Source organism: Limulus polyphemus, unplaced genomic scaffold (assembly GCF_000517525.1).
Source record: "Limulus polyphemus unplaced genomic scaffold, Limulus_polyphemus-2.1.2 Scaffold3831, whole genome shotgun sequence".
Taxonomy (NCBI): Eukaryota; Metazoa; Arthropoda; class Merostomata; order Xiphosura; family Limulidae; genus Limulus; species Limulus polyphemus.
Genome location: NW_013669441.1, coordinates 75414 through 82859, shown reverse-complemented (window position 1 = coordinate 82859; position 7446 = coordinate 75414). Strand labels below are relative to the sequence as shown.

Below are 7446 nucleotides of genomic sequence, written 5' to 3'. Positions count from 1 at the left end.
CAGCTTTAGTTATTGCATATTTTCTCTCCAAGTGAATATAGAACTGTAGTTAGTGCATACTTTTATTTCAGATATACATAGCAGCTTTAGTTATTGCATATTTTCTCTCCAAGTGAATATAGAACTGTAGTTAGTACATACTTTTATTTCAGATATACATACCAGCTTTAGTTATTGCATATTTTCTCTCCAAGTGAATATAGAACTGTAGTTAGTACATACTTTTATTTCAGATATACATACCAGCTTTAGTTATTGCATATTTTCTCTCCAAGTGAATGTAGTAATTTAGTGATTGTATGTTTTTTCTTTCATGTGAATATTGTGACTATAGTAACTGCATATTTTCTCTCCAAGTGAATATAGAACTGTAGTTAGTGCATGCTTTTATTTCAGGTATACATAACAGCTTTAGTTATTGCATATTTTCTCTCCATGTGAATATGGTGACTATTGTTATTTTGAGCAAGAAAAGCAATTTTAGTATGTATAAAATGTTTTGTCAGTCAGCATGAGTGTAGTTAGCATAGATCTTTGTTTCAGTTGAACACAGCAGCTGTTATTAATTGTATGTTTTCTCTGTTGCCGAACGTTAGCCGTAGTAATTGTGTTTGTTTACAGGTTAGCACAGAAAATATATTGATTGTGTTTTGGTATTTGGGATGGAAGTGACAATAACCAATATAGTGTAAATGTCAGGATACTCCTTTATTAGAGTTGCATTGTTTCATGTCTTTCCACCATACCTGTATTTAGAACACAGAAACAACAGCACAGAGTTTAAGCAAAAGATAGATTATGTTGTACATGTGTGTTACATAATTTCAATTTTCATAATTGATCTTGAACAAATAATTAGAATGGATATATTTATTTATCAACTGTTATAGTCTTATGATGTAAAATGATTTATGTACATAGTCTTTGGCTAATTTTGAAAGTTATTTTCTTGTATGTGTAATTCGTAAGTTTCCTGATCTTTATCATCTGTATGTGCAGTTATATAGTAACTTTTCCATAATTTGATGAAATACACATCTCGCCTGTTTATTAACTGTTAAAGGCTGTATAATTTTAGTTTCTGTGTATAGGTAACTGATAAAAATAAGTTTGTTTTTATGAATTTATTTTTTTACAATTTTACATTTAAAATGATTACTAGTATAAAAGGTGATGTCTGAAAGAAAAAAAATGACATATTCTAATGTAATTTAACTTGAAATGTTACATAATATACAACAGAGATATTTTGAAGCTGTAAACCTTTAAAAGTTATTGTTTAAATGCTGTAAGCTGGTGGAGCATTGTAAACCAATAGGCCTAGCTTTTGATAAAAATAATTTAAACTGTTAGATTGATTTTTTTTTCACACATTCTCTTATTGGCCCACTTTTGATTCTAAATCAGAAGTATATAAAAATATTTCACATCTATCTTTTGTTTCCCACAAGTCACTGGTGAAGAGGTCTTTTGTTTAATTCCAGAACTTGTAAGTTTATGTGATTGTTATCATAAAAGCTAGGCATATTGCTTTACAAGCTTATATCTGTAAGTATTGCTACATATCAGTAATTACTCTGTTTAGATGCAAAAACTGTATATTAATATAGTATCATTATTAACCTAAGCAATATAATATAGAACTAAAGAAACTGGGGGGAGCACTGATTGCAATTTTTACTATTTCATATCTCCTCTTTGGACAGTAGTCCAAGGGAAAGGTGTTTCAAGTGGATTACTTATTTCCTAGACTAAAAAATCATTGTATTTAAAAAGTTGGAGGGGGTGTAGCTCTTCTTTCAAATTCCTACTCCTTTGAAGGAGCAACATTCACAGATCAAACATTCCCTTAACTTTGAGTCATAAAATTCAATATTGACATGTAATAAAAGATGCTAGCATTTCAAAGTGATATGAGTTTATAGGACATTAATTAAATGTAGTCTCTTGAAATATTGCTTAATATTTCTCTCTTAAAAGCACACACTGAACATTAACCCATTTAACCTAGTTCACACCAAATGATTGTAGTTCAAGCAGTTGATGAGATGAATAACATCTCAATCACTACAATGTCCATCATATCCTAACCAGTTTAATGAGCCCTGCTATTGAGCCAAAGGCCTCTTTGGCAAATGCAAAGAAGCATAAAAATAACCAGTAAGTAAATTCATATACAATCCTTTCTATCAACTCTTCTTAATTGGTAAGAGTTCAGTATGTTAGTAACAATAATACTTTACAATAATAAAACAAAATGTTAGCATAATTGCAATTGAATTTTGAACTATACATGTATGTAATAAAAAAAACTGAAAAATTAACAACTATTACTTGCTGTTATTTTCAAATGCTTACATGTTACAGGCAATTCAAATTTTTCTAGCTTTTGTTCCTTCTGATATGTATTTAAAAGAATTTGAGAGTGAAAGTAAAAAGAACGTACTAATATATCAACCATACTATATCTAGAAGTATATGTAGTTGAATGGTAAAATATCCAGTATTAAAAGTGCATTTAAGCCAGTGTTATATGGAATTTTATATTGGTATTAGATACAAGTGTTAAACATTTTGATAATGTTTGATGTAACATCAATAAACAGTTTTAATACCAGTTCTGTTAAAGTGAGCTGAAATTTACATAGGTTTTTCCTTTTTTACCCCTTAATCATTTCAGGACTAGCTAGATTCTGTAGTTCTTTTTTTTTGCAACCCTTCATATATGGTAGTTGTACAAAAGTGAAATCCTGCATTTAATTTCTTAATTACATTTTTCACAACTTTTTGAAACCTTGGTAGATTTCTTTTATAATATTCACACAATAATTTATTTGTCTAATGGGAAAAGAAGAAGAAGAAAAAACGTATGGAAAGGATTGAACTTCGTAGTAGTTTTATATTAATGATAATTATGGGTAACAATTCTTTTTTCTTCAAAAATCTATAAATTTATGAAAAAGCAAATCCCAAAGTAATTTCACAAACATTAAAATGATTAGATCGTACTCATGTATAAAAATATATATATATATATATATTGAGTAACCCCTGTGTTTCCCATGTTCATTATTGTCTTTAAGGAAGGACAGAGCTAGATACTGATGCAAAGCACTTGCAAAAAAGATTCTTTTATTATTATATAAAACCTAATCATTTACTAAGGTTAACATAAAACTTTTTGTGATCTGTGATTATTTACTTTCGTGTTTATCATAATGTAATGTGGTTTCTAGGTAAGAAATGGAAGTCTTGCATAAACTACAAAATACAAAGAAATGGTTTAAAACTGCTGCATGAAAAATAATTTTTTGGGCAACATTTCAAACAAAATGAGACCTAATGAAGATTATTTGGCTGAAATGTCGATCAAATAATGTTTTTCTTCCCTTATAGCAATTTTAACCATTTTGTATTTCCAGATTTTGTTATGTTGTAGATGTATTTGTTATTTGAGGCATAAACTGTGTTGAGGACTTGTGCTTATTTTTCCTAGCAGAAAATATTTAAGACATGAAATACACACAGTTAAAGAGTTGACATTGGAGAAACATAAAAAAATTCTTAAAAATGAGACATGAAACAAACAGATGAGTTGAAATTAGAGAAAAATTAAAAATGCAAGTAAAGAAAATTAAAATAATCACAATTAAGTGAAAAAGCAAAATCCTAATTACACTTGAACTTCAATTGAAGTGGAAAAAAAGTTTACAAAAAGTATAAGTTTAAAAAACATTCAAGACAAAATGTAAAACTACAGAAAATATTGCATTGCATTTTAACAGAATGATCAAGACCCATTAAAAAAGAATAAAAAACGTTTGGATGAAAAATCTTTTAAACTAAGAGATGCCAACATTCTATCTTGAGAGTGTAAATGTGTCAGAAGCCAAATGTTAATGTAACAGTCTTCTTTACTATTACTCAATTTCTCTAACATTATTGTCTAGGAAAACCAACACTGTTAAAGGTGGCAGGAGTTACCAAGAACATCCTGTTGTGGCCAGAAGATGGCAAAGTGTAAAAATACACCAGATGAAAACTTTACCGGATAGTTTCTGACTAGCTAGTCAGAATAGTTTCAGAAGTTACCAAGAACATCCTGTTGTGGCCAGAAGATGGCAAAGTGTAAAAATACATCAGATGAAAACTTTACCGGATAGTTTCTGACTGAAGAGAATTATATTAGAATAAATGTTCAATTAGTTACACTAATTTTAAAGGCAACAGCTGACATTTAAATTGATAGTTAAATCTATAAAAAAATTTGGTGAAATGCAATTACGAGCCAATGCCTAGTCAATTTATAAAATACGTAATCCATTTCCCATCAGGCTATTAACTACACATTACTCGCATCATCATAATACTGGTATAGAAAGTATGTGACAAAAATTAGTGCCCAGATATTTTAAAAGTTGGTGAATTCACCTTTTCAATTTCTTTTATATTTCTATAAGTACACATCTCTGCTGAAATATAGTTAAAATGCCTTTACCTTTAACACAAATACATAACAGTTACAAGATGCTATGGTGCTTTTATTAATCTACTCATGCGTGTTATTACTGACATGTATTTTTATAAACCAGTACACAAAAAATGGAAAAGGCAAGGCTTGACTTGTCAATTCCCCACAAAGTTTCATACTTGACTACTAATGTAATTGTACCAGAAATAGCCAAAAAACTACATGTACTCAGAAGTTCATGCAATACTTTTGTTACCTAATGTAATTTTATATTACATATCCAAGACTAAAATGATAAGAAAAAGAATGACTGCTACAGTCAACTTGAAAGATGGACAAATCTTTTTCAGAATCACAGAAGGTAAAAGTTTATGTATACATAGAAATTATACCAATGATAATTTTTTTTCATAACCTCTCTAGCCAGTGCTTATATTCTTTCTGTTGCTTGATGCTTCATAACTAAATTAGTATTTTTAAACTATTTAAAGTTAGCTTTCGTAAATCTGTATGTAAGAAAAAGATTTGTGCAAAGATGAGTAGAAATATATCCAAGATAAAAGTTTGTAGCATTTTTTAGAAACATAACATTTTCAAAAAGTTATATAGGCACCTCAACTTCTTACCATAAATGAGCAAGACTGCACACCAAATGTGCAATGTAATTTCTTGACATGCTAGTACGTAGGACTATCAGTCCTTGATGTTCTTCAATTTCAGACAGTGTCTTCCAAGATAGATGTAACAGATTTCAAAAGAAGGATGGTAGTAGGAGGTTGCTTGGCCATATAGATTGTTGATGTGATAAAAGCAAGTCTTAAATGATGACCTTTAACTGGAAAAAATGATGTGTAAAGAGCAAGTCTGGTAAAAAAAAGCAGGACATGTGATCAGGGTTAGCACACATTATATTGCTCTGCAAAACAATAAGATTGCCACTGTCAAAATGTGCCGAGTCCAGTACTGGATGCCACAATTGTTGTCAGAGAAAACTATATGACAAGAGCTTAGGCATCTGGATAACCATGGCAGAGTGGATATTCGAAAATGTGATGACCATAAAATAACTGTAAAACTTATGAAATAATGGCAAAAGCGGAACAAGACAGACGAGATAACATTCACTCTTTTGTTGATCATAAGAATATATTTCAAGAGTTAAGGTTTCATTACAAGAAGCAGCAAACTGATCTACTAAGCATCGAAAAACCTTCAGTTATTTAACTTGTCTGACTGATAGCTAAGCATTAGCTTGATCAAACTATATTAAATGAGGTATTCTTGGAACTATGCTCCTGATACCAGGTCAATGATGAAAGTGGACTTGACTTTCACTCAATTTCTTTTGTTTGTTGTTAAGCAGAAAGCTATACAATGGGCTATCTGTGATATGACCATCATAGATATTTGAACCTGATTTTTAGTGTTACAAGCCCTCAGACTTACTGCTGAGCTATTTTTATTGTTACTCAAGCATTTCAACACCTCACTGCTTTACAACCAAACAGATATAGTATTGGCATAAAGACTCCTGTTGAAACATTCAAACATTTTACTATTTCATTGTCAAACTGAAACAGTACTAAATGCTTCTGTTGAAACATTCTATATCTTGTTGCCTCATTACCAAACTGATATACTATAGTCCTGCAGAAATATTCCAACACTTTGCTGTATCATTACCAAGTTTACATAGTATAGTCCTAAAGACTCCTGGAGAAATGTTCCAACATCTTGTTGTATCATTACCAAGTTTACATAGTATAGTCCTAAAGATTCCTGCAGAAATATTTCAACACCTTGTTGTATCATTACCAAGCTTACATAGTATAGTCCTAAAGATTCCTGCAGAAATATTTCAACACCTTGTTGTATCATTACCAAGCTTACATAGTACAGCCCTAAAGATTCCTGCCAAAATATTTCAATACCTTCTTGTATCATTACCAAGCTTACATAGTATAGTCCTAAAGATTCCTGCTAAAATGATCCAACACTTTATTGCTAAATTGACATGGTACTGTATTAAAGTGTTCTTTCGAAATATTATAATCTTGTTGCTTGTTTACAAACTGATATTAAAGGCTCATGCTGAAATATTCCAACACCTTGCTATTCATTGCCAAACTGGTGTTAATTTTAACAAGATTATTAAAAATTGTTAATTCAAAAGGGAGTAATGGGGATCTTAAAAAATACAGAAATATTATAAGTAGATTAAAGTGAAAATGCAATTGCCAAAAAAGTAAACAAGCTTAAGGATTGAGACATAATGTTGACATTATTGCCTCAAGCTACCAATCTTTACTTTCACTCTTTTACAATGCCTTGCAAAATATTAAGTCCCTTCAAAGTTTCCACATTTTGTTGTTGTTCGAGCTTGCAATCATAAAACTTTCAAATGGGATGTCATATTTAGAATCTACACAATCTATTCCACACTGAGAAAGCTAAAAACATGCTGATATTATGTGAGTTAGATTTTCAGAGAAAATTAGAATATTTCCAATTGCATAAGCATTCAACCCCTTTGCTACGGCAACCCTAAATCAGCTCAAATGCAAAATATTAGTTTTAAAGGGCACAAAATTAGTGTAATGGTCTCCGTGTAATCAAAGTGTTTAACTTGGGTTCAGAGTAAATGTATCTGTTCAAGCCATAACTCACAACGTGATATGACAAACCAACTATGAAGACAAAGGAGCTTTCCAAATATGTTTGGGATAAAGTGGTAGAGAAGCATTGATCAGGAAAAGGTTACAAGAAAATTTCAAAGTCGCTAATTATCCCTTTGTGTACAGTGTAGCCCATCATTAATGAGTGGAATGTACTTCATACCTCCCAGATCAGGTCGTCCTTCCAAACTAAACGGCTAGGCAAGCAGAAAACTGGTTAGGGATGCCACTGTCAACCAACAGTGACTTTGAAATATTTGTAAAAGTTCCATGTTTCAGGTGGGAGTCATTGTTCATACA

General features: G+C 30.7%; 1 long non-coding RNA gene across 1 annotated transcript in view; it reads left to right on the top strand.

Moving 5' to 3' along the window:
* LOC111088469 overlaps window positions 1–2135 on the top strand; it is a 25090-nt gene extending 22955 nt beyond the window's left edge. The window contains exon 4 of the long non-coding RNA XR_002612983.1: window positions 4–2135. This is a non-coding gene — a long non-coding RNA (uncharacterized LOC111088469). The remainder of the gene's footprint in view (window positions 1–3) is intronic.
* Window positions 2136–7446: the final 5311 nt, after the last annotated feature.